This window comes from Cololabis saira, chromosome 8, assembly GCF_033807715.1.
Source record: "Cololabis saira isolate AMF1-May2022 chromosome 8, fColSai1.1, whole genome shotgun sequence".
In the NCBI taxonomy this organism is placed as follows: domain Eukaryota; kingdom Metazoa; phylum Chordata; class Actinopteri; order Beloniformes; family Belonidae; genus Cololabis; species Cololabis saira.
The window spans coordinates 41,948,249-41,975,371 of NC_084594.1; the positions used below are offsets into that span (position 1 = coordinate 41,948,249).

At 43.4% G+C, this 27,123-nt stretch overlaps 53 non-coding genes across 53 annotated transcripts; all 53 read left to right on the forward strand.

Annotated features, from left to right (window-relative positions):
• Positions 1-203: 203 nt before the first annotated feature.
• On the forward strand, positions 204-276 carry trnaf-gaa (transfer RNA phenylalanine (anticodon GAA)). Its single transcript has one exon. It is a non-coding gene; the product is annotated as a tRNA-Phe (tRNA).
• Positions 277-589: 313 nt separating this feature from the next.
• On the forward strand, positions 590-662 carry trnaf-gaa (transfer RNA phenylalanine (anticodon GAA)). Its single transcript has one exon. It is a non-coding gene; the product is annotated as a tRNA-Phe (tRNA).
• Positions 663-975: 313 nt separating this feature from the next.
• trnaf-gaa (transfer RNA phenylalanine (anticodon GAA)) lies at positions 976-1,048 on the forward strand. Its single transcript has one exon. It is a non-coding gene; the product is annotated as a tRNA-Phe (tRNA).
• Positions 1,049-1,360: 312 nt separating this feature from the next.
• Positions 1,361-1,433, forward strand: trnaf-gaa (transfer RNA phenylalanine (anticodon GAA)). The gene has a single exon. It is a non-coding gene; the product is annotated as a tRNA-Phe (tRNA).
• Positions 1,434-1,746: 313 nt separating this feature from the next.
• Positions 1,747-1,819, forward strand: trnaf-gaa (transfer RNA phenylalanine (anticodon GAA)). Its single transcript has one exon. It is a non-coding gene; the product is annotated as a tRNA-Phe (tRNA).
• A 313-nt stretch (positions 1,820-2,132) lies between these two features.
• Positions 2,133-2,205, forward strand: trnaf-gaa (transfer RNA phenylalanine (anticodon GAA)). Its single transcript has one exon. It is a non-coding gene; the product is annotated as a tRNA-Phe (tRNA).
• A 312-nt stretch (positions 2,206-2,517) lies between these two features.
• trnaf-gaa (transfer RNA phenylalanine (anticodon GAA)) lies at positions 2,518-2,590 on the forward strand. Its single transcript has one exon. It is a non-coding gene; the product is annotated as a tRNA-Phe (tRNA).
• Positions 2,591-2,902: 312 nt separating this feature from the next.
• On the forward strand, positions 2,903-2,975 carry trnaf-gaa (transfer RNA phenylalanine (anticodon GAA)). Its single transcript has one exon. It is a non-coding gene; the product is annotated as a tRNA-Phe (tRNA).
• A 313-nt stretch (positions 2,976-3,288) lies between these two features.
• On the forward strand, positions 3,289-3,361 carry trnaf-gaa (transfer RNA phenylalanine (anticodon GAA)). Its single transcript has one exon. It is a non-coding gene; the product is annotated as a tRNA-Phe (tRNA).
• Positions 3,362-3,674: 313 nt separating this feature from the next.
• Positions 3,675-3,747, forward strand: trnaf-gaa (transfer RNA phenylalanine (anticodon GAA)). Its single transcript has one exon. It is a non-coding gene; the product is annotated as a tRNA-Phe (tRNA).
• Positions 3,748-4,060: 313 nt separating this feature from the next.
• On the forward strand, positions 4,061-4,133 carry trnaf-gaa (transfer RNA phenylalanine (anticodon GAA)). The gene has a single exon. It is a non-coding gene; the product is annotated as a tRNA-Phe (tRNA).
• A 312-nt stretch (positions 4,134-4,445) lies between these two features.
• Positions 4,446-4,518, forward strand: trnaf-gaa (transfer RNA phenylalanine (anticodon GAA)). The gene has a single exon. It is a non-coding gene; the product is annotated as a tRNA-Phe (tRNA).
• Positions 4,519-4,831: 313 nt separating this feature from the next.
• Positions 4,832-4,904, forward strand: trnaf-gaa (transfer RNA phenylalanine (anticodon GAA)). Its single transcript has one exon. It is a non-coding gene; the product is annotated as a tRNA-Phe (tRNA).
• Positions 4,905-5,217: 313 nt separating this feature from the next.
• Positions 5,218-5,290, forward strand: trnaf-gaa (transfer RNA phenylalanine (anticodon GAA)). Its single transcript has one exon. It is a non-coding gene; the product is annotated as a tRNA-Phe (tRNA).
• Positions 5,291-5,603: 313 nt separating this feature from the next.
• Positions 5,604-5,676, forward strand: trnaf-gaa (transfer RNA phenylalanine (anticodon GAA)). The gene has a single exon. It is a non-coding gene; the product is annotated as a tRNA-Phe (tRNA).
• Positions 5,677-5,989: 313 nt separating this feature from the next.
• trnaf-gaa (transfer RNA phenylalanine (anticodon GAA)) lies at positions 5,990-6,062 on the forward strand. Its single transcript has one exon. It is a non-coding gene; the product is annotated as a tRNA-Phe (tRNA).
• Positions 6,063-6,375: 313 nt separating this feature from the next.
• On the forward strand, positions 6,376-6,448 carry trnaf-gaa (transfer RNA phenylalanine (anticodon GAA)). Its single transcript has one exon. It is a non-coding gene; the product is annotated as a tRNA-Phe (tRNA).
• A 313-nt stretch (positions 6,449-6,761) lies between these two features.
• trnaf-gaa (transfer RNA phenylalanine (anticodon GAA)) lies at positions 6,762-6,834 on the forward strand. Its single transcript has one exon. It is a non-coding gene; the product is annotated as a tRNA-Phe (tRNA).
• A 312-nt stretch (positions 6,835-7,146) lies between these two features.
• On the forward strand, positions 7,147-7,219 carry trnaf-gaa (transfer RNA phenylalanine (anticodon GAA)). The gene has a single exon. It is a non-coding gene; the product is annotated as a tRNA-Phe (tRNA).
• Positions 7,220-7,532: 313 nt separating this feature from the next.
• trnaf-gaa (transfer RNA phenylalanine (anticodon GAA)) lies at positions 7,533-7,605 on the forward strand. Its single transcript has one exon. It is a non-coding gene; the product is annotated as a tRNA-Phe (tRNA).
• Positions 7,606-7,918: 313 nt separating this feature from the next.
• On the forward strand, positions 7,919-7,991 carry trnaf-gaa (transfer RNA phenylalanine (anticodon GAA)). The gene has a single exon. It is a non-coding gene; the product is annotated as a tRNA-Phe (tRNA).
• Positions 7,992-8,304: 313 nt separating this feature from the next.
• On the forward strand, positions 8,305-8,377 carry trnaf-gaa (transfer RNA phenylalanine (anticodon GAA)). The gene has a single exon. It is a non-coding gene; the product is annotated as a tRNA-Phe (tRNA).
• A 313-nt stretch (positions 8,378-8,690) lies between these two features.
• Positions 8,691-8,763, forward strand: trnaf-gaa (transfer RNA phenylalanine (anticodon GAA)). Its single transcript has one exon. It is a non-coding gene; the product is annotated as a tRNA-Phe (tRNA).
• Positions 8,764-9,076: 313 nt separating this feature from the next.
• On the forward strand, positions 9,077-9,149 carry trnaf-gaa (transfer RNA phenylalanine (anticodon GAA)). Its single transcript has one exon. It is a non-coding gene; the product is annotated as a tRNA-Phe (tRNA).
• Positions 9,150-9,462: 313 nt separating this feature from the next.
• trnaf-gaa (transfer RNA phenylalanine (anticodon GAA)) lies at positions 9,463-9,535 on the forward strand. Its single transcript has one exon. It is a non-coding gene; the product is annotated as a tRNA-Phe (tRNA).
• Positions 9,536-9,848: 313 nt separating this feature from the next.
• Positions 9,849-9,921, forward strand: trnaf-gaa (transfer RNA phenylalanine (anticodon GAA)). Its single transcript has one exon. It is a non-coding gene; the product is annotated as a tRNA-Phe (tRNA).
• A 313-nt stretch (positions 9,922-10,234) lies between these two features.
• On the forward strand, positions 10,235-10,307 carry trnaf-gaa (transfer RNA phenylalanine (anticodon GAA)). Its single transcript has one exon. It is a non-coding gene; the product is annotated as a tRNA-Phe (tRNA).
• Positions 10,308-10,620: 313 nt separating this feature from the next.
• On the forward strand, positions 10,621-10,693 carry trnaf-gaa (transfer RNA phenylalanine (anticodon GAA)). The gene has a single exon. It is a non-coding gene; the product is annotated as a tRNA-Phe (tRNA).
• A 313-nt stretch (positions 10,694-11,006) lies between these two features.
• On the forward strand, positions 11,007-11,079 carry trnaf-gaa (transfer RNA phenylalanine (anticodon GAA)). Its single transcript has one exon. It is a non-coding gene; the product is annotated as a tRNA-Phe (tRNA).
• A 313-nt stretch (positions 11,080-11,392) lies between these two features.
• Positions 11,393-11,465, forward strand: trnaf-gaa (transfer RNA phenylalanine (anticodon GAA)). Its single transcript has one exon. It is a non-coding gene; the product is annotated as a tRNA-Phe (tRNA).
• A 312-nt stretch (positions 11,466-11,777) lies between these two features.
• trnaf-gaa (transfer RNA phenylalanine (anticodon GAA)) lies at positions 11,778-11,850 on the forward strand. The gene has a single exon. It is a non-coding gene; the product is annotated as a tRNA-Phe (tRNA).
• A 313-nt stretch (positions 11,851-12,163) lies between these two features.
• trnaf-gaa (transfer RNA phenylalanine (anticodon GAA)) lies at positions 12,164-12,236 on the forward strand. The gene has a single exon. It is a non-coding gene; the product is annotated as a tRNA-Phe (tRNA).
• Positions 12,237-19,149: 6,913 nt separating this feature from the next.
• trnaf-gaa (transfer RNA phenylalanine (anticodon GAA)) lies at positions 19,150-19,222 on the forward strand. Its single transcript has one exon. It is a non-coding gene; the product is annotated as a tRNA-Phe (tRNA).
• A 313-nt stretch (positions 19,223-19,535) lies between these two features.
• On the forward strand, positions 19,536-19,608 carry trnaf-gaa (transfer RNA phenylalanine (anticodon GAA)). Its single transcript has one exon. It is a non-coding gene; the product is annotated as a tRNA-Phe (tRNA).
• Positions 19,609-19,921: 313 nt separating this feature from the next.
• trnaf-gaa (transfer RNA phenylalanine (anticodon GAA)) lies at positions 19,922-19,994 on the forward strand. The gene has a single exon. It is a non-coding gene; the product is annotated as a tRNA-Phe (tRNA).
• A 313-nt stretch (positions 19,995-20,307) lies between these two features.
• Positions 20,308-20,380, forward strand: trnaf-gaa (transfer RNA phenylalanine (anticodon GAA)). Its single transcript has one exon. It is a non-coding gene; the product is annotated as a tRNA-Phe (tRNA).
• A 312-nt stretch (positions 20,381-20,692) lies between these two features.
• Positions 20,693-20,765, forward strand: trnaf-gaa (transfer RNA phenylalanine (anticodon GAA)). Its single transcript has one exon. It is a non-coding gene; the product is annotated as a tRNA-Phe (tRNA).
• Positions 20,766-21,078: 313 nt separating this feature from the next.
• Positions 21,079-21,151, forward strand: trnaf-gaa (transfer RNA phenylalanine (anticodon GAA)). The gene has a single exon. It is a non-coding gene; the product is annotated as a tRNA-Phe (tRNA).
• Positions 21,152-21,464: 313 nt separating this feature from the next.
• trnaf-gaa (transfer RNA phenylalanine (anticodon GAA)) lies at positions 21,465-21,537 on the forward strand. Its single transcript has one exon. It is a non-coding gene; the product is annotated as a tRNA-Phe (tRNA).
• Positions 21,538-21,849: 312 nt separating this feature from the next.
• trnaf-gaa (transfer RNA phenylalanine (anticodon GAA)) lies at positions 21,850-21,922 on the forward strand. The gene has a single exon. It is a non-coding gene; the product is annotated as a tRNA-Phe (tRNA).
• A 313-nt stretch (positions 21,923-22,235) lies between these two features.
• On the forward strand, positions 22,236-22,308 carry trnaf-gaa (transfer RNA phenylalanine (anticodon GAA)). Its single transcript has one exon. It is a non-coding gene; the product is annotated as a tRNA-Phe (tRNA).
• Positions 22,309-22,621: 313 nt separating this feature from the next.
• On the forward strand, positions 22,622-22,694 carry trnaf-gaa (transfer RNA phenylalanine (anticodon GAA)). Its single transcript has one exon. It is a non-coding gene; the product is annotated as a tRNA-Phe (tRNA).
• A 313-nt stretch (positions 22,695-23,007) lies between these two features.
• Positions 23,008-23,080, forward strand: trnaf-gaa (transfer RNA phenylalanine (anticodon GAA)). Its single transcript has one exon. It is a non-coding gene; the product is annotated as a tRNA-Phe (tRNA).
• Positions 23,081-23,393: 313 nt separating this feature from the next.
• On the forward strand, positions 23,394-23,466 carry trnaf-gaa (transfer RNA phenylalanine (anticodon GAA)). Its single transcript has one exon. It is a non-coding gene; the product is annotated as a tRNA-Phe (tRNA).
• A 313-nt stretch (positions 23,467-23,779) lies between these two features.
• On the forward strand, positions 23,780-23,852 carry trnaf-gaa (transfer RNA phenylalanine (anticodon GAA)). The gene has a single exon. It is a non-coding gene; the product is annotated as a tRNA-Phe (tRNA).
• A 313-nt stretch (positions 23,853-24,165) lies between these two features.
• Positions 24,166-24,238, forward strand: trnaf-gaa (transfer RNA phenylalanine (anticodon GAA)). Its single transcript has one exon. It is a non-coding gene; the product is annotated as a tRNA-Phe (tRNA).
• Positions 24,239-24,551: 313 nt separating this feature from the next.
• trnaf-gaa (transfer RNA phenylalanine (anticodon GAA)) lies at positions 24,552-24,624 on the forward strand. The gene has a single exon. It is a non-coding gene; the product is annotated as a tRNA-Phe (tRNA).
• A 313-nt stretch (positions 24,625-24,937) lies between these two features.
• On the forward strand, positions 24,938-25,010 carry trnaf-gaa (transfer RNA phenylalanine (anticodon GAA)). Its single transcript has one exon. It is a non-coding gene; the product is annotated as a tRNA-Phe (tRNA).
• A 313-nt stretch (positions 25,011-25,323) lies between these two features.
• Positions 25,324-25,396, forward strand: trnaf-gaa (transfer RNA phenylalanine (anticodon GAA)). Its single transcript has one exon. It is a non-coding gene; the product is annotated as a tRNA-Phe (tRNA).
• A 312-nt stretch (positions 25,397-25,708) lies between these two features.
• trnaf-gaa (transfer RNA phenylalanine (anticodon GAA)) lies at positions 25,709-25,781 on the forward strand. The gene has a single exon. It is a non-coding gene; the product is annotated as a tRNA-Phe (tRNA).
• Positions 25,782-26,094: 313 nt separating this feature from the next.
• trnaf-gaa (transfer RNA phenylalanine (anticodon GAA)) lies at positions 26,095-26,167 on the forward strand. Its single transcript has one exon. It is a non-coding gene; the product is annotated as a tRNA-Phe (tRNA).
• Positions 26,168-26,480: 313 nt separating this feature from the next.
• Positions 26,481-26,553, forward strand: trnaf-gaa (transfer RNA phenylalanine (anticodon GAA)). Its single transcript has one exon. It is a non-coding gene; the product is annotated as a tRNA-Phe (tRNA).
• Positions 26,554-26,866: 313 nt separating this feature from the next.
• trnaf-gaa (transfer RNA phenylalanine (anticodon GAA)) lies at positions 26,867-26,939 on the forward strand. The gene has a single exon. It is a non-coding gene; the product is annotated as a tRNA-Phe (tRNA).
• The last annotated feature ends 184 nt before the right edge of the window (positions 26,940-27,123 follow it).

Genomic DNA, 27,123 nt, shown 5'->3' on the forward strand with positions numbered 1-27,123 from the left:
TACCTGGCAACTTCTAACATGCTGTAATAACTCAGTTACGGACAAGGTTAGGCTGAAGAGCTAAATGTCCCTCCCTGACTACAATTGAAAGGTTTTACAGAGACCATTGATTCAAAATATGAATATTGTCAACAATTTTTAACACAGACCAACCAGTGGGCGATAGCAGCAATGTCACAGGTATACATGGCAAATGGTAACATGCCGAAATAGCTCAGTTGGGAGAGCGTTAGACTGAAGATCTAAAGGTCCCTGGTCCGATCCCGGGTTTCGGCAGCCGTTTGAATTTGAAAGTATCTGAAGTTTTAAAGAGAGCATGAGGCTGTAGAACTGAAATCCTTTTGACAGAGACCGACAAACAGGCTTCAGCACCGATGACACAGGTATACCTGGCAACTTCTAACATGCTGTAATAGCTCAGTTACGGACAAGGTTAGGCTGAAGAGCTAAATGTCCCTCCCTGACTACAATTGAAATGTTTTACAGACACCATTGATTCAAAATATGAATATTGTCAACAATTTTTAACACAGACCAACCAGTGGGTGATAGGAGCAATGTCACAGGTATACATGGCAACTTGTAACACGCCGAAATAGCTCAGTTGGGAGAGCGTTAGACTGAAGATCTAAAGGTCCCTGGTCCGATCCCGGGTTTCGGCAACCGTTTGAATTTCAAGGTATCTGAAGTTTTAAAGAGAGCATGAGGCTGAAGAACTGAAAGCCTTTTGACAGAGACCGACAAACAGGCTTCAGCACCGATGAGACAGGTATACCTGGCAACTTCTAACATGCCGTAATAGCTCAGTTACGGACAACGTTAGGCTGAAGAGCTAAAAGTCCCTGCCTGATAACATTTGAAAGGTTTTAATGAGACCATTGATTCAAAATATGAATATTGTCAACAATTTTTAACACAGACCAACCAGTGGGTGATAGCAGCAATGTCACAGGTATACATGGCAAATGGTAACATGCCGAAATAGCTCAGTTGGGAGAGCGTTAGACTGAAGATCTAAAGGTCCCTGGTCCGATCCCGGGTTTCGGCAGCCGTTTGAATTTGAAAGTATCTGAAGTTTTAAAGAGAGCATGAGGCTGAAGAACTGAAAGGCTTTTGACAGAGACCGACAAACAGGCTTCAGCACCGATGAGGCAGGTATACCTGGCAATTCTAACATGCCGTAATAGCTCAGTTACGGACAACGTTAGGCTGAAGAGCTAAAGGTCCCTGCCTGATAACAATTGAAAGGTTTTACAGAGACCATTGATTCAAAATATGAATATTGTCAACAATTTTTAACACAGACCAACCAGTGGGTGATAGCAGCAATGTCACAGGTATACATGGCAACTTGTAACACGCCGAAATAGCTCAGTTGGGAGAGCGTTAGACTGAAGATCTAAAGGTCCCTGGTCCGATCCCGGGTTTCGGCAGCAGTTTGAAATTGAAGGTATCTGAAGTTTTAAAGAGTGCATGAGGCTGAAGAACAGAAAGCCTTTTGACAGAGACCGACAAACAGGCTTCAGCACCGATGAGACAGGTATACCTGGCAACTTCTAACATGCCGTAATAGCTCAGTTACGGACAAGGTTAGGCTGAAGAGCTAAATGTCCCTCCCTGACTACAATTGAAATGTTTTACAGACACCATTGATTCAAAATATGAATATTGTCAACAATTTTTAACACAGACCAACCAGTGGGTGATAGGAGCAATGTCACAGGTATACATGGCAAGTTGTAACACGCCGAAATAGCTCAGTTGGGAGAGCGTTAGACTGAAGATCTAAAGGTCCCTGGTCCGATCCCGGGTTTCGGCAACCGTTTGAATTTCAAGGTATCTGAAGTTTTAAAGAGAGCATGAGGCTGAAGAACTGAAAGCCTTTTGACAGAGACCGACAAACAGGCTTCAGCACCGATTAGACAGGTATACCTGGCAACTTCTAACATGCCGTAATAGCTCAGTTACGGACAACGTTAGGCTGAAGAGCTAAAAGTCCCTGCCTGATAACATTTGAAAGGTTTTACAGAGACCATTGATTCAAAATATGAATATTGTCAACAATTTTTAACACAGACCAACCAGTGGGTGATAGCAGCAATGTCACAGGTATACATGGCAAATGGTAACATGCCGAAATAGCTCAGTTGGGAGAGCGTTAGACTGAAAATCTAAAGGTCCCTGGTCCGATCCCGGGTTTCGGCAGCCGTTTGAATTTGAAAGTATCTGAAGTTTTAAAGAGAGCATGAGGCTGAAGAACTGAAAGGCTTTTGACAGAGACCGACAAACAGGCTTCAGCACCGATGAGGCAGGTATACCTGGCAATTCTAACATGCCGTAATAGCTCAGTTACGGACAACGTTAGGCTGAAGAGCTAAAGGTCCCTGCCTGATAACAATTGAAAGGTTTTACAGAGACCATTGATTCAAAATATGAATATTGTCAACAATTTTTAACACAGACCAACCAGTGGGTCATAGCAGCAATGTCACAGGTATACATGGCAACTTGTAACACGCCGCAATAGCTCAGTTGGGAGAGCGTTAGACTGAAGATCTAAAGGTCCCTGGTCCGATCCCGGGTTTCGGCAGCCGTTTGAATTTGAAAGTATCTGAAGTTTTAAAGAGAGCATGAGGCTGAAGAACTGAAAGGCTTTTGACAGAGACCGACAAACAGGCTTCAGCACCGATGAGGCAGGTATACCTGGCAATTCTAACATGCCGTAATAGCTCAGTTACGGACAACGTTAGGCTGAAGAGCTAAAGGTCCCTGCCTGATAACAATTGAAAGGTTTTAAAGAGACCATTGATTCAAAATATGAATATTGTCAACAATTTTTAACACAGACCAACCAGTGGGTGATAGCAGCAATGTCACAGGTATACATGGCAACTTGTAACACGCCGCAATAGCTCAGTTGGGAGAGCGTTAGACTGAAGATCTAAAGGTCCCTGGTCCGATCCCGGGTTTCGGCAGCCGTTTGAATTTGAAAGTATCTGAAGTTTTAAAGAGAGCATGAGGCTGAAGAACTGAAAGCTTTTTGACAGAGACCGACAAACAGGCTTCAGCACCGATGAGACAGGTATACCTGGCAACTTCTAACATGTCGTAATAGCTCAGTTACGGACAACGTTAGGCTGAAGAGCTAAAAGTCCCTGCCTGATAACATTTGAAAGGTTTTACAGAGACCATTGATTCAAAATATGAATATTGTCAACAATTTTTAACACAGACCAACCAGTGGGTGATAGCAGCAATGTCACAGGTATACATGGCAACTTGTAACACGCCGAAATAGCTCAGTTGGGAGAGCGTTAGACTGAAGATCTAAAGGTCCCTGGTCCGATCCCGGGTTTCGGCAGCAGTTTGAATTTGAAAGTATCTGAAGTTTTAAAGAGAGCATGAGGCTGAAGAACTGAAAGCCTTTTGACAGAGACCGACAAACAGGCTTCAGCACCGATGAGACAGGTATACCTGGCAACTTCTAACATGCCGTAATAGCTCAGTTACGGACAAGGTTAGGCTGAAGAGCTAAATGTCCCTCCCTGACTACAATTGAAATGTTTTACAGACACCATTGATTCAAAATATGAATATTGTCAACAATTTTTAACACAGACCAACCAGTGGGTGATAGGAGCAATGTCACAGGTATACATGGCAAGTTGTAACACGCCGAAATAGCTCAGTTGGGAGAGCGTTAGACTGAAGATCTAAAGGTCCCTGGTCCGATCCCGGGTTTCGGCAACCGTTTGAATTTCAAGGTATCTGAAGTTTTAAAGAGAGCATGAGGCTGAAGAACTGAAAGCCTTTTGACAGAGACCGACAAACAGGCTTCAGCACCGATGAGACAGGTATACCTGGCAACTTCTAACATGCCGTAATAGCTCAGTTACGGACAACGTTAGGCTGAAGAGCTAAAAGTCCCTGCCTGATAACATTTGAAAGGTTTTACAGAGACCATTGATTCAAAATATGAATATTGTCAACAATTTTTAACACAGACCAACCAGTGGGTGATAGCAGCAATGTCACAGGTATACATGGCAAATGGTAACATGCCGAAATAGCTCAGTTGGGAGAGCGTTAGACTGAAGATCTAAAGGTCCCTGGTCCGATCCCGGGTTTCGGCAGCCGTTTGAATTTGAAAGTATCTGAAGTTTTAAAGAGAGCATGAGGCTGAAGAACTGAAAGGCTTTTGACAGAGACCGACAAACAGGCTTCAGCACCGATGAGGCAGGTATACCTGGCAATTCTAACATGCCGTAATAGCTCAGTTACGGACAACGTTAGGCTGAAGAGCTAAAGGTCCCTGCCTGATAACAATTGAAAGGTTTTACAGAGACCATTGATTCAAAATATGAATATTGTCAACAATTTTTAACACAGACCAACCAGTGGGTGATAGCAGCAATGTCACAGGTATACATGGCAACTTGTAACACGCCGCAATAGCTCAGTTGGGAGAGCGTTAGACTGAAGATCTAAAGGTCCCTGGTCCGATCCCGGGTTTCGGCAGCCGTTTGAATTTGAAAGTATCTGAAGTTTTAAAGAGAGCATGAGGCTGAAGAACTGAAAGCTTTTTGACAGAGACCGACAAACAGGCTTCAGCACCGATGAGACAGGTATACCTGGCAACTTCTAACATGTCGTAATAGCTCAGTTACGGACAACGTTAGGCTGAAGAGCTAAAAGTCCCTGCCTGATAACATTTGAAAGGTTTTACAGAGACCATTGATTCAAAATATGAATATTGTCAACAATTTTTAACACAGACCAACCAGTGGGTGATAGCAGCAAAGTCACAGGTATACATGGCAACTTGTAACACGCCGAAATAGCTCAGTTGGGAGAGCGTTAGACTGAAGATCTAAAGGTCCCTGGTCAGATCCCGGGTTTCGGCAGCAGTTTGAATTTGAAAGTATCTGAAGTTTTAAAGAGAGCATGAGGCTGAAGAACTGAAAGCCTTTTGACAGAGACCGACAAACAGGCTTCAGCACCGATGAGACAGGTATACCTGGCAACTTCTAACATGCCGTAATAGCTCAGTTACGGACAACGTTAGGCTGAAGAGCTAAAAGTCCCTGCCTGATAACAATTGAAAGGTTTTACAGAGACCATTGATTCAAAATATGAATATTGTCAACAATTTTTAACACAGACCAACCAGTGGGTGATAGCAGCAATGTCACAGGTATACATGGCAACTTGTAAAACGCCGAAATAGCTCAGTTGGGAGAGTGTTAGACTGAAGATCTAAAGGTCCCTGGTCCGATCCCGGGTTTCGGCAGCCGTTTGAATTTGAAGGTATCTGAAGTTTTAAAGAGTGCATGAGGCTGAAGAACAGAAAGCCTTTTGACAGAGACCGACAAACAGGCTTCAGCACAGATGAGACAGGTATACCTGGCAACTTCTAATGTGCCGTAATAGCTCAGTTACGGACAACGTTAGGCTGAAGAGCTAAAGGTCCCTGCCTGATAACAATTGAAAGGTTTTACAGAGACCATTGATTCGAAATATGAATATTGTCAACAATTTTTAACACAGACCAACCAGTGGGTCATAGCAGCAATGTCACAGGTATACATGGCAACTTGTAACACGCCGAAATAGCTCAGTTGGGAGAGCGTTAGACTGAAGATCTAAAGGTCCCTGGTTCGATCCCGGGTTTCGGCAGCGGTTTGAATTTCAAGGTATCTGAAGTTTTAAAGAGTGCATGAGGCTGAAGAACTGAAAGCCTTTTGACAGAGACCGACAAACAGGCTTCAGCACCGATGACACAGGTATACCTGGCAACTTCTAACATGCTGTAATAGCTCAGTTACGGACAAGGTTAGGCTGAAGAGCTAAATGTCCCTCCCTGACTACAATTGAAAGGTTTTACAGAGACCATTGATTCAAAATATGAATATTGTCAACAATTTTTAACACAGACCAACCAGTGGGCGATAGCAGCAATGTCACAGGTATACATGGCAAATGGTAACATGCAGAAATAGCTCAGTTGGGAGAGCGTTAGACTGAAGATCTAAAGGTCCCTGGTCCGATCCCGGGTTTCGGCAGCCGTTTGAATTTGAAAGTATCTGAAGTTTTAAAGAGAGCATGAGGCTGTAGAACTGAAATCCTTTTGACAGAGACCGACAAACAGGCTTCAGCACCGATGACACAGGTATACCTGGCAACTTCTAACATGCTGTAATAGCTCAGTTACGGACAAGGTTAGGCTGAAGAGCTAAATGTCCCTCCCTGACTACAATTGAAATGTTTTACAGACACCATTGATTCAAAATATGAATATTGTCAACAATTTTTAACACAGACCAACCAGTGGGTGATAGGAGCAATGTCACAGGTATACATGGCAACTTGTAACACGCCGAAATAGCTCAGTTGGGAGAGCGTTAGACTGAAGACCTAAAGGTCCCTGGTCCGATCCCGGGTTTCGGCAACCGTTTGAATTTCAAGGTATCTGAACTTTTAAAGAGAGCATGAGGCTGAAGAACTGAAAGCCTTTTGACAGAGACCGACAAACAGGCTTCAGCACCGATGAGACAGGTATACCTGGCAACTTCTAACATGCCGTAATAGCTCAGTTACGGACAACGTTAGGCTGAAGAGCTAAAAGTCCCTGCCTGATAACATTTGAAAGGTTTTACAGAGACCATTGATTCAAAATATGAATATTGTCAACAATTTTTAACACAGACCAACCAGTGGGTGATAGCAGCAATGTCACAGGTATACATGGCAAATGGTAACATGCCGAAATAGCTCAGTTGGGAGAGCGTTAGACTGAAGATCTAAAGGTCCCTGGTCCGATCCCGGGTTTCGGCAGCCGTTTGAATTTGAAAGTATCTGAAGTTTTAAAGAGAGCATGAGGCTGAAGAACTGAAAGGCTTTTGACAGAGACCGACAAACAGGCTTCAGCACCGATGAGGCAGGTATACCTGGCAATTCTAACATGCCGTAATAGCTCAGTTACGGACAACGTTAGGCTGAAGAGCTAAAGGTCCCTGCCTGATAACAATTGAAAGGTTTTACAGAGACCATTGATTCAAAATATGAATATTGTCAACAATTTTTAACACAGACCAACCAGTGGGTGATAGCAGCAATGTCACAGGTATACATGGCAACTTGTAACACGCCGCAATAGCTCAGTTGGGAGAGCGTTAGACTGAAGATCTAAAGGTCCCTGGTCCGATCCCGGGTTTCGGCAGCCGTTTGAATTTGGAAGTATCTGAAGTTTTAAAGAGAGCATGAGGCTGAAGAACTGAAAGCTTTTTGACAGAGACCGACAAACAGGCTTCAGCACCGATGAGACAGGTATACCTGGCAACTTCTAACATGTCGTAATAGCTCAGTTATGGACAACGTTAGGCTGAAGAGCTAAAAGTCCCTGCCTGATAACATTTGAAAGGTTTTACAGAGACCATTGATTCAAAATATGAATATTGTCAACAATTTTTAACACAGACCAACCAGTGGGTGATAGCAGCAATGTCACAGGTATACATGGCAACTTGTAACACGCCGAAATAGCTCAGTTGGGAGAGCGTTAGACTGAAGATCTAAAGGTCCCTGGTCCGATCCCGGGTTTCGGTAGCCGTTTGAATTTGAAGGTATCTGAAGTTTTAAAGAGTGCATGAGGCTGAAGAACAGAAAGCCTTTTGACAGAGACCGACAAACAGGCTTCAGCACAGATGAGACAGGTATACCTGGCAACTTCTAATGTGCCGTAATAGCTCAGTTAGGGACAACGTTAGGCTGAAGAGCTAAAGGTCCCTGCCTGATAACAATTGAAATGTTTTACAGAGACCATTGATTCGAAATATGAATATTGTCAACAATTTTTAACACAGACCAACCAGTGGGCGATAGCAGCAATGTCACAGGTATACATGGCAAATGGTAACATGCCGAAATAGCTCAGTTGGGAGAGCGTTAGACTGAAGATCTAAAGGTCCCTGGTCCGATCCCGGGTTTCGGCAGCCGTTTGAATTTGAAAGTATCTGAAGTTTTAAAGAGAGCATGAGGCTGTAGAACTGAAAGCCTTTTGACAGAGACCGACAAACAGGCTTCAGCACCGATGACACAGGTATACCTAGCAACTTCTAACATGCTGTAATAGCTCAGTTACGGACAAGGTTAGGCTGAAGAGCTAAATGTCCCTCCCTGACTACAATTGAAATGTTTTACAGACACCATTGATTCAAAATATGAATATTGTCAACAATTTTTAACACAGACCAACCAGTGGGTGATAGGAGCAATGTCACAGGTATACATGGCAACTTGTAACACGCCGAAATAGCTCAGTTGGGAGAGCGTTAGACTGAAGATCTAAAGGTCCCTGGTCCGATCCCGGGTTTCGGCAACCGTTTGAATTTCAAGGTATCTGAAGTTTTAAAGAGAGCCTGAGGCTGAAGAACTGAAAGCCTTTTGACAGAGACCGACAAACAGGCTTCAGCACCGATGACACAGGTATACCTGGCAACTTCTAACATGCTGTAATAGCTCAGTTACGGACAAGGTTAGGCTGAAGAGCTAAATGTCCCTCCCTGACTACAATTGAAATGTTTTACAGACACCATTGATTCAAAATATGAATATTGTCAACAATTTTTAACACAGACCAACCAGTGGGTGATAGGAGCAATGTCACAGGTATACATGGCAACTTGTAACACGCCGAAATAGCTCAGTTGGGAGAGCGTTAGACTGAAGATCTAAAGGTCCCTGGTCCGATCCCGGGTTTCGGCAACCGTTTGAATTTCAATGTATCTGAAGTTTTAAAGAGAGCATGAGGCTGAAGAACTGAAAGCCTTTTGACAGAGACCGACAAACAGGCTTCAGCACCGATGAGACAGGTATACCTGGCAACTTCTAACATGCCGTAATAGCTCAGTTACGGACAACGTTAGGCTGAAGAGCTAAAAGTCCCTGCCTGATAACAATTGAAAGGTTTTACAGAGACCATTGATTCAAAATATGAATATTGTCAACAATTTTTAACACAGACCAACCAGTGGGTGATAGCAGCAATGTCACAGGTATACATGGCAACTTGTAACACGCCGAAAAAGCTCAGTTGGGAGAGCGTTAGACTGAAGATCTAAAGGTCCCTGGTCCGATCCCGGGTTTCGGCAGCCGTTTGAATTTGAAGGTATCTGAAGTTTTAAAGAGTGCATGAGGCTGAAGAACAGAAAGCCTTTTGACAGAGACCGACAAACAGGCTTCAGCACAGATGAGACAGGTATACCTGGCAACTTCTAACATGCCGTAATAGCTCAGTTAGGGACAACGTTAGGCTGAAGAGCTAAAGGTCCCTGCCTGATAACAATTGAAATGTTTTACAGAGACCATTGATTCGAAATATGAATATTGTCAACAATTTTTAACACAGACCAACCAGTGGGCGATAGCAGCAATGTCACAGGTATACATGGCAAATGGTAACATGCCGAAATAGCTCAGTTGGGAGAGCGTTAGACTGAAGATCTAAAGGTCCCTGGTCCGATCCCGGGTTTCGGCAGCCGTTTGAATTTGAAAGTATCTGAAGTTTTAAAGAGAGCATGAGGCTGTAGAACTGAAAGCCTTTTGACAGAGACCGACAAACAGGCTTCAGCACCGATGACACAGGTATACCTGGCAACTTCTAACATGCTGTAATAGCTCAGTTACGGACAAGGTTAGGCTGAAGAGCTAAATGTCCCTCCCTGACTACAATTGAAATGTTTTACAGACACCATTGATTCAAAATATGAATATTGTCAACAATTTTTAACACAGACCAACCAGTGGGTGATAGGAGCAATGTCACAGGTATACATGGCAACTTGTAACACGCCGAAATAGCTCAGTTGGGAGAGCGTTAGACTGAAGATCTAAAGGTCCCTGGTCCGATCCCGGGTTTCGGCAACCGTTTGAATTTCAAGGTATCTGAAGTTTTAAAGAGAGCCTGAGGCTGAAGAACTGAAAGCCTTTTGACAGAGACCGACAAACAGGCTTCAGCACCGATGACACAGGTATACCTGGCAACTTCTAACATGCTGTAATAGCTCAGTTACGGACAAGGTTAGGCTGAAGAGCTAAATGTCCCTCCCTGACTACAATTGAAATGTTTTACAGACACCATTGATTCAAAATATGAATATTGTCAACAATTTTTAACACAGACCAACCAGTGGGTGATAGGAGCAATGTCACAGGTATACATGGCAACTTGTAACACGCCGAAATAGCTCAGTTGGGAGAGCGTTAGACTGAAGATCTAAAGGTCCCTGGTCCGATCCCGGGTTTCGGCAACCGTTTGAATTTCAATGTATCTGAAGTTTTAAAGAGAGCATGAGGCTGAAGAACTGAAAGCCTTTTGACAGAGACCGACAAACAGGCTTCAGCACCGATGAGACAGGTATACCTGGCAACTTCTAACATGCCGTAATAGCTCAGTTACGGACAACGTTAGGCTGAAGAGCTAAAAGTCCCTGCCTGATAACAATTGAAAGGTTTTACAGAGACCATTGATTCAAAATATGAATATTGTCAACAATTTTTAACACAGACCAACCAGTGGGTGATAGCAGCAATGTCACAGGTATACATGGCAACTTGTAACACGCCGAAAAAGCTCAGTTGGGAGAGCGTTAGACTGAAGATCTAAAGGTCCCTGGTCCGATCCCGGGTTTCGGCAGCCGTTTGAATTTGAAGGTATCTGAAGTTTTAAAGAGTGCATGAGGCTGAAGAACAGAAAGCCTTTTGACAGAGACCGACAAACAGGCTTCAGCACCGATGAGACAGGTATACCTGGCAACTTCTAACATGCTGTAATAGCTCAGTTACGGACAAGGTTAGGCTGAAGAGCTAAATGTCCCTCCCTGACTACAATTGAAATGTTTTACAGACACCATTGACTCAAAATATGAATATTGTCAACAATTTTTAACACAGACCAACCAGTGGGTGATAGGAGCAATGTCACAGGTATACATGGCAACTTGTAACACGCCGAAATAGCTCAGTTGGGAGAGCGTTAGACTGAAGATCTAAAGGTCCCTGGTCCGATCCCGGGTTTCGGCAACCGTTTGAATTTCAAGGTATCTGAAGTTTTAAAGAGAGCATGAGGCTGAAGAACTGAAAGCCTTTTGACAGAGACCGACAAACAGGCTTCAGCACCGATGAGACAGGTATACCTGGCAACTTCTAACATGCCGTAATAGCTCAGTTACGGACAACGTTAGGCTGAAGGGCTAAAAGTCCCTGCCTGATAACATTTGAAAGGTTTTACAGAGACCATTGATTCAAAATATGAATATTGTCAACAATTTTTAACACAGACCAACCAGTGGGTGATAGCAGCAATGTCACAGGTATACATGGCAAATGGTAACTTGCCGAAATAGCTCAGTTGGGAGAGCGTTAGACTGAAGATCTAAAGGTCCCTGGTCCGATCCCGGGTTTCGGCAGCCGTTTGAATTTGAAAGTATCTGAAGTTTTAAAGAGAGCATGAGGCTGAAGAACTGAAAGGCTTTTGACAGAGACCGACAAACAGGCTTCAGCACCGATGAGGCAGGTATACCTGGCAATTCTAACATGCCGTAATAGCTCAGTTACGGACAACGTTAGGCTGAAGAGCTAAAAGTCCCTGCCTGATAACAATTGAAAGGTTTTACAGAGACCATTGATTCAAAATATGAATATTGTCAACAATTTTTAACACAGACCAACCAGTGGGTGATAGCAGCAATGTCACAGGTATACATGGCAACTTGTAACACGCCGCAATAGCTCAGTTGGGAGAGCGTTAGACTGAAGATCTAAAGGTCCCTGGTCCGATCCCGGGTTTCGGCAGCCGTTTGAATTTGAAAGTATCTGAAGTTTTAAAGAGAGCATGAGGCTGAAGAACTGAAAGCTTTTTGACAGAGACCGACAAACAGGCTTCAGCACCGATGAGACAGGTATACCTGGCAACTTTTAACATGTCGTAATAGCTCAGTTACGGACAACGTTAGGCTGAAGAGCTAAAAGTCCCTGCCTGATAACATTTGAAAGGTTTTACAGAGACCATTGATTCAAAATATGAATATTGTCAACAATTTTTAACACAGACCAACCAGTGGGTGATAGCAGCAATGTCACAGGTATACATGGCAACTTGTAACACGCCGAAATAGCTCAGTTGGGAGAGCGTTAGACTGAAGATCTAAAGGTCCCTGGTCCGATCCCGGGTTTCGGCAGCAGTTTGAATTTGAAAGTATCTGAAGTTTTAAATAGAGCATGAGGCCCTGCCGGATGGCTGCTCGATAACTGAGCTCCCGACCTCATGGACTGAAAACCCATATTTAACAAATAATTAACGGTGGTTTTTGAAAAAGAAGGGAGGTAAAGTGTATCTCTAACGATATAGAACTAAAAATGAGCCAAGGAACCCGCCGCAAGACTGAGAGCCACACAGCGAGTGCACAGGAAGCTAGCTCTATTGCAGCTAATGAGAAAACAGGTGTTTCCAGCATGATGGCCGAAGTGCTGGCCGAGATGAAAGGAATGAGAAAAGACATGACGGAGCGGTTGGACAAAATTGAAGACTCGCTAAGAGGGGTGAAGGAGCAGATACGTGGCTGTGAAAGAAGACTGGACGAGGCCGAGCAAAGAGTGAGCAACACGGAGGATAACGGTGCGCGAGCGGACCGGCTGCTGCGCTACGTGATAAGGAAACAGCGCTGTCTGGAAGCGCACTGTGAGGACATTGAAAACCGTTCGAGGAGGTCCAATATGCGGATTTACGGAGTGAAAGAAGGCACGGAGGGTGGTGAGAATATGCTTGATTTCACAGCAAGAGTACTGAAAGTGGCCCTCAAACTGCCTGATGAGGACGACCTCGGCATCGAGCGCGCGCACAGGTCTCTCGCGGCCAAACCTGCAAACCCCAATATCTCCAGATCTATTGTGGTGAAATTTCTTCATTTCCAGACAAAGCAACGGATCCTATATAAAGGCTGGAGCACAAAAGAGTTGCAGTTCGAAGGCAGCCGGATCAGCTTTGATCATGACTTCTCCAGCGCGCTGCAGCGGAGACGCAAAGAATATGGGGAGATCAAACGCCAGCTGAAGGAGCGCAACATCAGATTCAGGTCCTCGTATCCAGCGGGGCTGAGAGTCACTTTGGATGGCCATGAAAAGAGCTTCAACTCTGCGTGGGAGGCGGCGGACCAACTGAAGCACCTTGGCATCACTGCAAAACTGTCAGAGGCTGAACTTATGGAGAAAGAGTTGCAGCAGTGCGGGTGGTCGGCTCCGCTCCGTCCTGGCGGAGAGCAGCTCACACGCGCATTGATGAGAGATATTGAATCGCTCTCTAATTAATTAACTGTAGCTGAGGTGCAGAGACCAGAAGTGCATCAGACATAAAGTAAGTTCATGCAGAACATGTAAATGGAGGTATAGACCCTATAACAGTTGGACTGTTTACTTGGGAGAGGTTTTTTTTTTTTTTCTTCTCCGCTCCCCGTCTTTTTTTTTTTTTTTGACAATATGTGGGGAATGATGTCATAAAGTGCCTCGGACAGTGGGGTGAACTCAAAGTAGTAACAGTATTGTGGTTATCTGCCCTATATTTGAAGTTCACTAAAAAGGTCTGCTTTGATATCCTTATTTATTATTTTATAATATTTATATTGATTAAAGGGTGCCATTGTAACTCAAATAGTGGTCAAACATGACTGAACAACCAGATAGAGTAAAAAGATCAGACCACAGCTTTTTGGTTATGGGGCACAGTGCATTTGTTATTTTGCAGGTACAGAAAGGAGAGTGGAGATTTAATTTTTATTTATTATTTCCATTGTTATTTTATTTATTTATTTTTTTTTTTTTTACATGTGGTATTCAGTAAGTGTTTTATCATATTTCTCCTTCCGCCCTTAAACTTACAGACACCAAAAAAGAGAGTGTAATGGTCAGCGGGTCTGTACACTAGCTTTAGAGTTTCAAATTTATTATCTAAAGGCGTAGGAACCACATGGATATGTTTTTCCATCAATGCATAGTTCTCAATCTATACCAGACGCTGTATCCCTTTCAGTCTAGTTATAATAATACTGTAAACAGTGGGTTATCCTCTCCTCGTTTATTAATATTGCTATTTTAGATGGGTCCTACTCCTGCTCCTGCTCCTATTTATTTTTATGGTCTGATGCCTTCTATATTATGGCTCTTACGGAAACCACCAAAGCATTTGGTAATGAAAGATTGGGTAGTCCGAGAGGGGGACATCTAGGGGGAAACGAACGCAAGGAACTCTTAGCAACATCTTAAGAACCTTGTGTTACTGTCTTAACATCAGACAGTTTTAGGCCCAGACATCTAGATGTTCTGGACACTCCTTTATTCTGTCGCCACCCTGATTTTCTGTATGAGGCATAACAGGCCATGTATGGTCATTTTGGGTGGCGACCGGATCTGGTTCACTGGACAGTGGACCACTACGTTGGAAGTCAGTTTTTTCCTTTTCGTAGTTATGTATATAGTTTCGTTCTTTTATTGTTGTTACTTGTTTGATACACACCATGGGACAAGATGTTTACTATTGATAGCCGGGGTCCCCCCATTCATAATACCCTGTCGTGAAAACCGCACAAGAAGTGCGACATACTCAGACCTACAGATGGCAGCAAAGCCCCCCAGTTGGGCTCGGGCACCGACAGTCCGGGATGTTGGGATATAAGGTAGTCACATATAATGTGAAGGGTTTGCACAGCCCCCAAAAAAGAAGGAAAATATTAGATCAGCTCAAACAGATGGATTGTAGGATTGCCTTCCTTCAAGAAACGCACTTGTCTGATGCCGAACATGAGAAATTAAATAAATCTTGGGCTTCACAGGTTTACTGCTCCTCTCATAAATCTGGTCGCAGAAGGGGTGTAGCAATCTTGATACACCGATCAATACAATTCTTTTTTGACTCTTCATTTAAGGACAAAGAGGGGCGTTATGTTTTGATTAATGGTACAATCAATGGAGTCTGGGTGTCAATGTTAAATGTATATGCCCCAAATGACAATAACCCACAATTTATGAAAAGCATATTTCATTTAGTACTAGACAAAGCTCAGGGCATGCTACTAATAGCTGGGGATTTCAACTGTGTGCTTAATCCGTTTTTAGATAAAAGCACAAATTCAAACATTCAATCAACAACGATGAGTAGGGCCCTTAAAAATTGCTGTGAAGAGTTTGGATTTCTAGATGTCTGGAGATATAAACACCCAGGAGACCGCGACTATACATTCTTTTCCCACCCTCACTCCACTTATTCCAGGATCGATTACTTTTTTATGCCTGGTAATGAATCATTTAGGGCAATGGATTGTCAAATTCACAATATAACCTTGTCTGATCATGCACCAGTATCAATGGTTTGGGACGTGGGGAGGATGACCACTTCTGGTAGATGGAGATTAAATACTTCCCTGTTAGGGATACCTGCATTTCAGGCCACAATAAGGGACGAGTTTATTTCCTATTTGGAAATTAATGATAAAGAAGATGTGTCCCCGATCATACTCTGGGAAGCGGCTAAGGCGGTGTTACGGGGAAAGATAATTCAATTAGCTTCAACTTTTAAAAAGGTTAGGACAGCTAAACGTCAGGCACTGGAAAAGACGGTAGGAGATCTTGAAAAACTACATAAAGAAAATACATCCTCAGAGAATTTGAATAAACTGAAAAAGGCCAAGCAGGAACTTGATGACCTCCTAACGGAAAAGATTGAAAGAAACTTAAGGTTCTTGAAGCAAAAATATTATGAGCACGGGAGCAGAGCTAGCCGCCTACTAGCATCCCAGTTGAGAAAACAATGTAGCCTTACAACAGTTCATAAAATTAAAAGTAACAAACCAGACAAACCATTCCTATATAAACCAAATGAAATTTCAGAAGCCTTTGCTGCATTCTACAAAGACCTATACTCGGACAAGGACAGAGTAAGCGATCCAGCAGTAACTGATAACTACTTTAAATCCATTAATCTATCTACAATAGACCCTACCTCAGCTGAGTTCATTGACAGACCGATATCTAAAGGGGAAATCGTGGAGGCAATTAAAAATCTTAAAAATAACAAGAGTCCTGGTACAGATGGGTTCACCAATGAATTTTATAAGAGCTACATAGACCTCATCAGCCCAATCTTGGAGAGAGCGTACTCCGATGTTCTGGTGAAAGGGGAGCTGCCGCCGGCCTGGAAGGAGGCGATCATCTCTGTTATTCCTAAAGAACATAAAGATCCCACAGATTGCGCCTCCTACAGGCCGATTGCACTCCTAAATACAGATTGTAAATTGCTGACGTCTATACTGGCTAAACGAATTGAATCGGTCATCACTACTGTAATACACCCGGACCAGACGGGCTTCATAGCTGGCCGGCACCTGCCAGATAACGTTCGCCGACTACTTAATGTTATGGAATATAGTAATAACTATCCACTCCCCTGCATGACACTGGCGGTCGATGCGGAAAAGGCATTTGACCGCGTATCCTGGTCGTTCTTGCTTAAAACCTTGGATAAATTTGGATTTGGCCCAAACTTTAATAGATGGATCCAGCTGTTATATGCTGCCCCCCAGAGTATGGTCAGAGTCAATGGACATATATCCCAACCTTTTGAACTAGGAAGAGGAACTCGCCAGGGGTGTCCGCTGTCACCACTCCTTTTTGCGTTAAGCATTGAGCCACTGGCACAGATGATACGAGAGGACATAAATATTAAAGGTATAGAAATTGGCAACGAAATTCATAAGATCTCACTATATGCGGATGACATTTTAGTTTATTTATCAGACCCACTAAATTCAGTTCCAAGGCTGATGGACTGCTTTGTCAAATTTGGAGCCCTCTCAGGGTATAAAGTCAATGTTAATAAAACCGAAGCCCTGGCCCTGAATACGCTTGTAACGCACCAGATGAGAGCAGCATTTTCGTTCAAGTGGCCAAAGGATGGCATTTCCTATTTGGGAACCACTATACCACAAAACTTGGATATGTTATACAAGGCAAACTACAATAAATTAATTGACAAGATATCTGCTGATCTTAACAAATGGGCTGTGCTGCCCCTCACTATCTCAGGCAGAATAGAGAGCATTAGGATGAATGTGCTACCTAGGTTACTATTTCTCTTTCAAACGCTGCCCCTCCCGCCCCCAAAAAACATGTTCACGATTTTAGACCGCCTCATCTCTAGATTTATCTGGCAGGGAAGGCGCCCCCGTGTAAGATACAAAACTTTGCAGTTATCTAAACAACATGGAGGGTGGGGACTCCCTCACCTTAGACATTATTGGCTGGCCTGTCAGCTAAGGGCTTTGATCATCTGGATTTCAGATAAGACGGACACAAGGTGGTTGGAACTTGAGAAGTCACGCTGCACTCTGGCACCTTTATCTAAGGCTCCATTTACTGAAAATAAATCCCTAGAAGAGACTCTGGGTAGATGGTCAAAAACTACTCTAGCAGCATGGAAAGAGGTGCAGAAGAACTTTGGCCTCCCTTGTGATGTGTCAGTGTTGTCGGGTGTGGCTCATTTAAAGGGTTTTATACCTCTAAAATTGGATGCAGGGTACAAAAGATGGGGACATCTAAATCTTGACTACATTCACCAGCTCATTGAGAACCAGGAATTGAAGACATTCGAACAGTTGATGAATGAATTCAACCTGCCAAGATCGGATTTCTATAGATATCTTCAGATAAGAAGTTATTTGTTTAAACACCCTGACTGGAACCGCATTAAAAAATCCGACTCCCCGATTGAACAATACCTGAAAAAAATTCAAAATGGAAAGCACATAGGGAGACCAATATCTAATGTATACCGAATACTGTCTGCCATGAAACAAGAAAACACCCTACATATCAAACAAAAATGGGAAGCAGAGCTTGAAATAGAAATAAGGGAGGAGGTTTGGGACAAAATTACATCTGAAATACACAAAGTAACTAATGCAAACCTATGGAGAGAATACCAGTGGAAAATAGTCCATAGATTCTTCAGAACCCCTGTAATCCTTTCCAAAATAGACCCCAATCGAACAAGTGAATGTTGGAGAGGGTGCGGGGAAGGCTTTGCAAACCACACACATATATTTTGGAAGTGCCCCCGATTGCACAAATTTTGGTGTGAGATATTCGACTTATTGGACAAAGTATTTGTTGTTTCTCTACCCAGGGACCCACTATTGGCCATCCTTGGGGTTATTCCTGACGCAGGGATGAGCAGGAAAAAGATATACCTGCTACATATATTGTTTGCAGCTGCCAAAAAGGCAATAACCCTGAACTGGCTTAAGAAAGACCCTCCAACAGTAGTCACGTTTCAGACAGTAGTTAAGGGAATTTATGCGATGGAAAAGATAACATTTATGTTAAGATTACAAAATGTACAGTTTACCGATCGATGGGCGCCTTGGTTGAAGGTGGTTGGGGACGATTGGTGAGGAGCAAGTGCGGGAGGGACCTCTTACCGGATCTTATCATCTTGCATGTCGGGTGATCCACTGGGGATTTGATGGGAACCTATGGCTGCTGTTGTCCTATGTTAACTTTGGTGTGTATTTTATCATCTATAGCCCGTTGGGCTGGTTTGTTTTTGTTTTCTTTTTCTTGGGTAACTAAACGGTCTTTAGGCACAAAGTCCCTGTTGGAGGAAAAGAATGACATGTTTTATGTCTTGTTTGTTACCAGTACTGCTATTGTTTCCTTTTCTGGTTTGAAAGTAGATTGTAAAAATGAAAAGGAGATCGTGTGACATCTGAAGCGTGTGATATGTATGAAAATGTTGCTCAATAAACATAAAGTTGAAAAAAAAATAAATAGAGCATGAGGCTGAAGAACTGAAAGCCTTTTGACAGAGACCGACAAACAGGCTTCAGCACCGATGAGACAGGTATACCTGGCAACTTCTAACATGCCGTAATAGCTCAGTTACGGACAACGTTAGGCTGAAGAGCTAAAAGTCCCTGCCTGATAACAATTGAAAGGTTTTACAGAGACCATTGATTCAAAATATGAATATTGTCAACAATTTTTAACACAGACCAACCAGTGGGTGATAGCAGCAATGTCACAGGTATACATGGCAACTTGTAACACGCCGAAATAGCTCAGTTGGGAGAGCGTTAGACTGAAGATCTAAAGGTCCTTGGTCCGATCCCGGGTTTCGGCAGCGGTTTGAATTTCAAGGTATCTGAAGTTTTAAAGAGTGCATGAGGCTGAAGAACTGAAAGCCTTTTGACAGAGACCGACAAACAGGCTTCAGCACCGATGACACAGGTATACCTGGCAACTTCTAACATGCTGTAATAGCTCAGTTACGGACAAGGTTAGGCTGAAGAGCTAAATGTCCCTCCCTGACTACAATTGAAAGGTTTTACAGAGACCATTGATTCAAAATATGAATATTGTCAACAATTTTTAACACAGACCAACCAGTGGGCGATAGCAGCAATGTCACAGGTATACATGGCAAATGGTAACATGCCGAAATAGCTCAGTTGGGAGAGCGTTAGACTGAAGATCTAAAGGTCCCTGGTCCGATCCCGGGTTTCGGCAGCCGTTTGAATTTGAAAGTATCTGAAGTTTTAAAGAGAGCATGAGGCTGTAGAACTGAAAGCCTTTTGACAGAGACCGACAAACAGGCTTCAGCACCGATGACACAGGTATACCTGGCAACTTCTAACATGCTGTAATAGCTCAGTTACGGACAAGGTTAGGCTGAAGAGCTAAATGTCCCTCCCTGACTACAATTGAAATGTTTTACAGACACCATTGATTCAAAATATGAATATTGTCAACAATTTTTAACACAGACCAACCAGTGGGTGATAGGAGCAATGTCACAGGTATACATGGCAACTTGTAACACGCCGAAATAGCTCAGTTGGGAGAGCGTTAGACTGAAGATCTAAAGGTCCCTGGTCCGATCCCGGGTTTCGGCAACCGTTTGAATTTCAAGGTATCTGAACTTTTAAAGAGAGCTTGAGGCTGAAGAACTGAAAGCCTTTTGACAGAGACCGACAAACAGGCTTCAGCACCGATGAGACAGGTATACCTGGCAACTTCTAACATGCCGTAATAGCTCAGTTACGGACAACGTTAGGCTGAAGAGCTAAAAGTCCCTGCCTGATAACATTTGAAAGGTTTTACAGAGACCATTGATTCAAAATAGGAATATTGTCAACAATTTTTAACACAGACCAACCAGTGGGTGATAGCAGCAATGTCACAGGTATACATGGCAAATGGTAACATGCCGAAATAGCTCAGTTGGGAGAGCGTTAGACTGAAGATCTAAAGGTCCCTGGTCCGATCCCGGGTTTCGGCAGCCGTTTGAATTTGAAAGTATCTGAAGTTTTAAAGAGAGCATGAGGCTGAAGAACTGAAAGGCTTTTGACAGAGACCGACAAACAGGCTTCAGCACCGATGAGGCAGGTATACCTGGCAATTCTAACATGCCGTAATAGCTCAGTTACGGACAACGTTAGGCTGAAGAGCTAAAGGTCCCTGCCTGATAACAATTGAAAGGTTTTACAGAGACCATTGATTCAAAATATGAATATTGTCAACAATTTTTAACACAGACCAACCAGTGGGTGATAGCAGCAATGTCACAGGTATACATGGCAACTTGTAACACGCCGAAATAGCTCAGTTGGGAGAGCGTTAGACTGAAGATCTAAAGGTCCCTGGTCCGATCCCGGGTTTCGGCAGCAGTTTGAATTTGAAAGTATCTGAAGTTTTAAAGAGAGCATGAGGCTGAAGAACTAAAAGCCTTTTGACAGAGACCGACAAACAGGCTTCAGCACCGATGAGACAGGTATACCTGGCAACTTCTAACATGCCGTAATAGCTCAGTTACGGACAAGGTTAGGCTGAAGAGCTAAATGTCCCTCCCTGACTACAATTGAAATGTTTTACAGACACCATTGATTCAAAATATGAATATTGTCAACAATTTTTAACACAGACCAACCAGTGGGTGATAGGAGCAATGTCACAGGTATACATGGCAACTTGTAACACGCCGAAATAGCTCAGTTGGGAGAGCGTTAGACTGAAGATCTAAAGGTCCCTGGTCCGATCCCGGGTTTCGGCAACCGTTTGAATTTCAAGGTATCTGAAGTTTTAAAGAGAGCATGAGGCTGAAGAACTGAAAGCCTTTTGACAGAGACCGACAAACAGGCTTCAGCACCGATGAGACAGGTATACCTGGCAACTTCTAACATGCCGTAATAGCTCAGTTACGGACAACGTTAGGCTGAAGAGCTAAAAGTCCCTGCCTGATAACATTTGAAAGGTTTTACAGAGACCATTGATTCAAAATATGAATATTGTCAACAATTTTTAACACAGACCAACCAGTGGGTGATAGCAGCAATGTCACAGGTATACATGGCAAATGGTAACATGCCGAAATAGCTCAGTTGGGAGAGCGTTAGACTGAAGATCTAAAGGTCCCTGGTCCGATCCCGGGTTTCGGCAGCCGTTTGAATTTGATAGTATCTGAAGTTTTAAAGAGAGCATGAGGCTGAAGAACTGAAAGGCTTTTGACAGAGACCGACAAACAGGCTTCAGCACCGATGAGGCAGGTATACCTGGCAATTCTAACATGCCGTAATAGCTCAGTTACGGACAACGTTAGGCTGAAGAGCTAAAGGTCCCTGCCTGATAACAATTGAAAGGTTTTACAGAGACCATTGATTCAAAATATGAATATTGTCAACAATTTTTAACACAGACCAACCAGTGGGTGATAGCAGCAATGTCACAGGTATACATGGCAACTTGTAACACGCCGCAATAGCTCAGTTGGGAGAGCGTTAGACTGAAGATCTAAAGGTCCCTGGTCTGATCCAGGGTTTCGGCAGCCGTTTGAATTTGAAAGTGTCTGAAGTTTTAAAGAGAGCATGAGGCTGAAGAACTGAAAGCTTTTTGACAGAGACCGACAAACAGGATTCAGCACCGATGAGACAGGTATACCTGGCAACTTCTAACATGTCGTAATAGCTCAGTTACGGACAACGTTAGGCTGAAGAGCTAAAAGTCCCTGCCTGATAACATTTGAAAGGTTTTACAGAGACCATTGATTCAAAATATGAATATTGTCAAAAATTTTTAACACAGACCAACCAGTGGGTGATAGCAGCAATGTCACAGGTATACATGGCAACTTGTAACACGCCGAAATAGCTCAGTTGGGAGAGCGTTAGACTGAAGATCTAAAGGTCCCTGGTCCGATCCCGGGTTTCGGCAGCAGTTTGAATTTGAAAGTATCTGAAGTTTTAAAGAGAGCATGAGGCTGAAGAACTGAAAGCCTTTTGACAGAGACCGACAAACAGGCTTCAGCACCGATGAGACAGGTATACCTGGCAACTTCTAACATGCCGTAATAGCTCAGTTACGGACAACGTTAGGCTGAAGAGCTAAAAGTCCCTGCCTGATAACAATTGAAAGGTTTTACAGAGACCATTGATTCAAAATATGAATATTGTCAACAATTTTTAACACAGACCAACCAGTGGGTGATAGCAGCAATGTCACAGGTATACATGGCAACTTGTAACACGCCGCAATAGCTCAGTTGGGGGAGCGTTAGACTGAAGATCTAAAGGTCCCTGGTCCGATCCCAGGTTTCGGCAGCCGTTTGAATTTGAAAGTATCTGAAGTTTTAAAGAGAGCATGAGGCTGAAGAACTGAAAGCTTTTTGACAGAGACCGACAAACAGGCTTCAGCACCGATGAGACAGGTATACCTGGCAACTTCTAACATGCTGTAATAGCTCAGTTACGGACAAGGTTAGGCTGAAGAGCTAAATGTCCCTCCCTGACTACAATTGAAATGTTTTACAGACACCATTGATTCAAAATATGAATATTGTCAACAATTTTTAACACAGACCAACCAGTGGGTGATAGGAGCAATGTCACAGGTATACATGGCAACTTGTAACACGCCGAAATAGCTCAGTTGGGAGAGCGTTAGACTGAAGATCTAAAGGTCCCTGGTCCGATCCCGGGTTTCGGCAACCGTTTGAATTTCAAGGTATCTGAAGTTTTAAAGAGAGCCTGAGGCTGAAGAACTGAAAGCCTTTTGACAGAGACCGACAAACAGGCTTCAGCACCGATGACACAGGTATACCTGGCAACTTCTAACATGCTGTAATAGCTCAGTTACGGACAAGGTTAGGCTGAAGAGCTAAATGTCCCTCCCTGACTACAATTGAAATGTTTTACAGACACCATTGATTCAAAATATGAATATTGTCAACAATTTTTAACACAGACCAACCAGTGGGTGATAGGAGCAATGTCACAGGTATACATGGCAACTTGTAACACGCCGAAATAGCTCAGTTGGGAGAGCGTTAGACTGAAGATCTAAAGGTCCCTGGTCCGATCCCGGGTTTCGGCAGCCGTTTGAATTTTAAGGTATCTGAAGTTTTAAAGAGTGCATGAGGCTGAAGAACAGAAAGCCTTTTGACAGAGACCGACAAACAGGCTTCAGCACAGATGAGACAGGTATACCTGGCAACTTCTAATGTGCCGTAATAGCTCAGTTACGGACAACGTTAGGCTGAAGAGCTAAAGGTCCCTGCCTGATAACAATTGAAAGGTTTTACAGAGACCATTGATTCGAAATATGAATATTGTCAACAATTTTTAACACAGACCAACCAGTGGGTCATAGCAGCAATGTCACAGGTATACATGGCAACTTGTAACACGCCGAAATAGCTCAGTTGGGAGAGCGTTAGACTGAAGATCTAAAGGTCCCTGGTTCGATCCGGGGTTTCGGCAGCGGTTTGAATTTCAAGGTATCTGAAGTTTTAAAGAGTGCATGAGGCTGAAGAACTGAAAGCCTTTTGACAGAGACCGACAAACAGGCTTCAGCACCGATGACACAGGTATACCTGGCAACTTCTAACATGCTGTAATAGCTCAGTTACGGACAAGGTTAGGCTGAAGAGCTAAATGTCCCTCCCTGACTACAATTGAAAGGTTTTACAGAGACCATTGATTCAAAATATGAATATTGTCAACAATTTTTAACACAGACCAACCAGTGGGCGATAGCAGCAATGTCACAGGTATACATGGCAAATGGTAACATGCCGAAATAGCTCAGTTGGGAGAGCGTTAGACTGAAGATCTAAAGGTCCCTGGTCCGATCCCGGGTTTCGGCAGCCGTTTGAATTTGAAAGTATCTGAAGTTTTAAAGAGAGCATGAGGCTGTAGAACTGAAAGCCTTTTGACAGAGACCGACAAACAGGCTTCAGCACCGATGACACAGGTATACCTGGCAACTTCTAACATGCTGTAATAGCTCAGTTACGGACAAGGTTAGGCTGAAGAGCTAAATGTCCCTCCCTGACTACAATTGAAATGTTTTACAGACACCATTGATTCAAAATATGAATATTGTCAACAATTTTTAACACAGACCAACCAGTGGGTGATAGCAGCAATGTCACAGGTATACATGGCAACTTGTAACACGCCGAAATAGCTCAGTTGGGAGAGCGTTAGACTGAAGATCTAAAGGTCCCTGGTCCGATCCCGGGTTTCGGCAGCAGTTTGAATTTGAAAGTATCTGAAGTTTTAAAGAGAGCATGAGGCTGAAGAACTAAAAGCCTTTTGACAGAGACCGACAAACAGGCTTCAGCACCGATGAGACAGGTATACCTGGCAACTTCTAACATGCCGTAATAGCTCAGTTACGGACAAGGTTAGGCTGAAGAGCTAAATGTCCCTCCCTGACTACAATTGAAATGTTTTACAGACACCATTGATTCAAAATATGAATATTGTCAACAATTTTTAACACAGACCAACCAGTGGGTGATAGGAGCAATGTCACAGGTATACATGGCAACTTGTAACACGCCGAAATAGCTCAGTTGGGAGAGCGTTAGACTGAAGATCTAAAGATCCCTGGTCCGATCCCGGGTTTCGGCAACCGTTTGAATTTCAAGGTATCTGAAGTTTTAAAGAGAGCATGAGGCTGAAGAACTGAAAGCCTTTTGACAGAGACCGACAAACAGGCTTCAGCACCGATGAGACAGGTATACCTGGCAACTTCTAACATGCCGTAATAGCTCAGTTACGGACAACGTTAGGCTGAAGAGCTAAAAGTCCCTGCCTGATAACATTTGAAAGGTTTTACAGAGACCATTGATTCAAAATATGAATATTGTCAACAATTTTTAACACAGACCAACCAGTGGGTGATAGCAGCAATGTCACAGGTATACATGGCAAATGGTAACATGCCGAAATAGCTCAGTTGGGAGAGCGTTAGACTGAAGATCTAAAGGTCCCTGGTCCGATCCCGGGTTTCGGCAGCCGTTTGAATTTGATAGTATCTGAAGTTTTAAAGAGAGCATGAGGCTGAAGAACTGAAAGGCTTTTGACAGAGACCGACAAACAGGCTTCAGCACCGATGAGGCAGGTATACCTGGCAATTCTAACATGCCGTAATAGCTCAGTTACGGACAACGTTAGGCTGAAGAGCTAAAGGTCCCTGCCTGATAACAATTGAAAGGTTTTACAGAGACCATTGATTCAAAATATGAATATTGTCAACAATTTTTAACACAGACCAACCAGTGGGTGATAGCAGCAATGTCACAGGTATACATGGCAACTTGTAACACGCCGCAATAGCTCAGTTGGGAGAGCGTTAGACTGAAGATCTAAAGGTCCCTGGTCTGATCCAGGGTTTCGGCAGCCGTTTGAATTTGAAAGTGTCTGAAGTTTTAAAGAGAGCATGAGGCTGAAGAACTGAAAGCTTTTTGACAGAGACCGACAAACAGGATTCAGCACCGATGAGACAGGTATACCTGGCAACTTCTAACATGTCGTAATAGCTCAGTTACGGACAACGTTAGGCTGAAGAGCTAAAAGTCCCTGCCTGATAACATTTGAAAGGTTTTACAGAGACCATTGATTCAAAATATGAATATTGTCAAAAATTTTTAACACAGACCAACCAGTGGGTGATAGCAGCAATGTCACAGGTATACATGGCAACTTGTAACACGCCGAAATAGCTCAGTTGGGAGAGCGTTAGACTGAAGATCTAAAGGTCCCTGGTCCGATCCCGGGTTTCGGCAGCAGTTTGAATTTGAAAGTATCTGAAGTTTTAAAGAGAGCATGAGGCTGAAGAACTGAAAGCCTTTTGACAGAGACCGACAAACAGGCTTCAGCACCGATGAGACAGGTATACCTGGCAACTTCTAACATGCCGTAATAGCTCAGTTACGGACAACGTTAGGCTGAAGAGCTAAAAGTCCCTGCCTGATAACAATTGAAAGGTTTTACAGAGACCATTGATTCAAAATATGAATATTGTCAACAATTTTTAACACAGACCAACCAGTGGGTGATAGCAGCAATGTCACAGGTATACATGGCAACTTGTAACACGCCGCAATAGCTCAGTTGGGGGAGCGTTAGACTGAAGATCTAAAGGTCCCTGGTCCGATCCCAGGTTTCGGCAGCCGTTTGAATTTGAAAGTATCTGAAGTTTTAAAGAGAGCATGAGGCTGAAGAACTGAAAGCTTTTTGACAGAGACCGACAAACAGGCTTCAGCACCGATGAGACAGGTATACCTGGCAACTTCTAACATGCTGTAATAGCTCAGTTACGGACAAGGTTAGGCTGAAGAGCTAAATGTCCCTCCCTGACTACAATTGAAATGTTTTACAGACACCATTGATTCAAAATATGAATATTGTCAACAATTTTTAACACAGACCAACCAGTGGGTGATAGGAGCAATGTCACAGGTATACATGGCAACTTGTAACACGCCGAAATAGCTCAGTTGGGAGAGCGTTAGACTGAAGATCTAAAGGTCCCTGGTCCGATCCCGGGTTTCGGCAACCGTTTGAATTTCAAGGTATCTGAAGTTTTAAAGAGAGCCTGAGGCTGAAGAACTGAAAGCCTTTTGACAGAGACCGACAAACAGGCTTCAGCACCGATGACACAGGTATACCTGGCAACTTCTAACATGCTGTAATAGCTCAGTTACGGACAAGGTTAGGCTGAAGAGCTAAATGTCCCTCC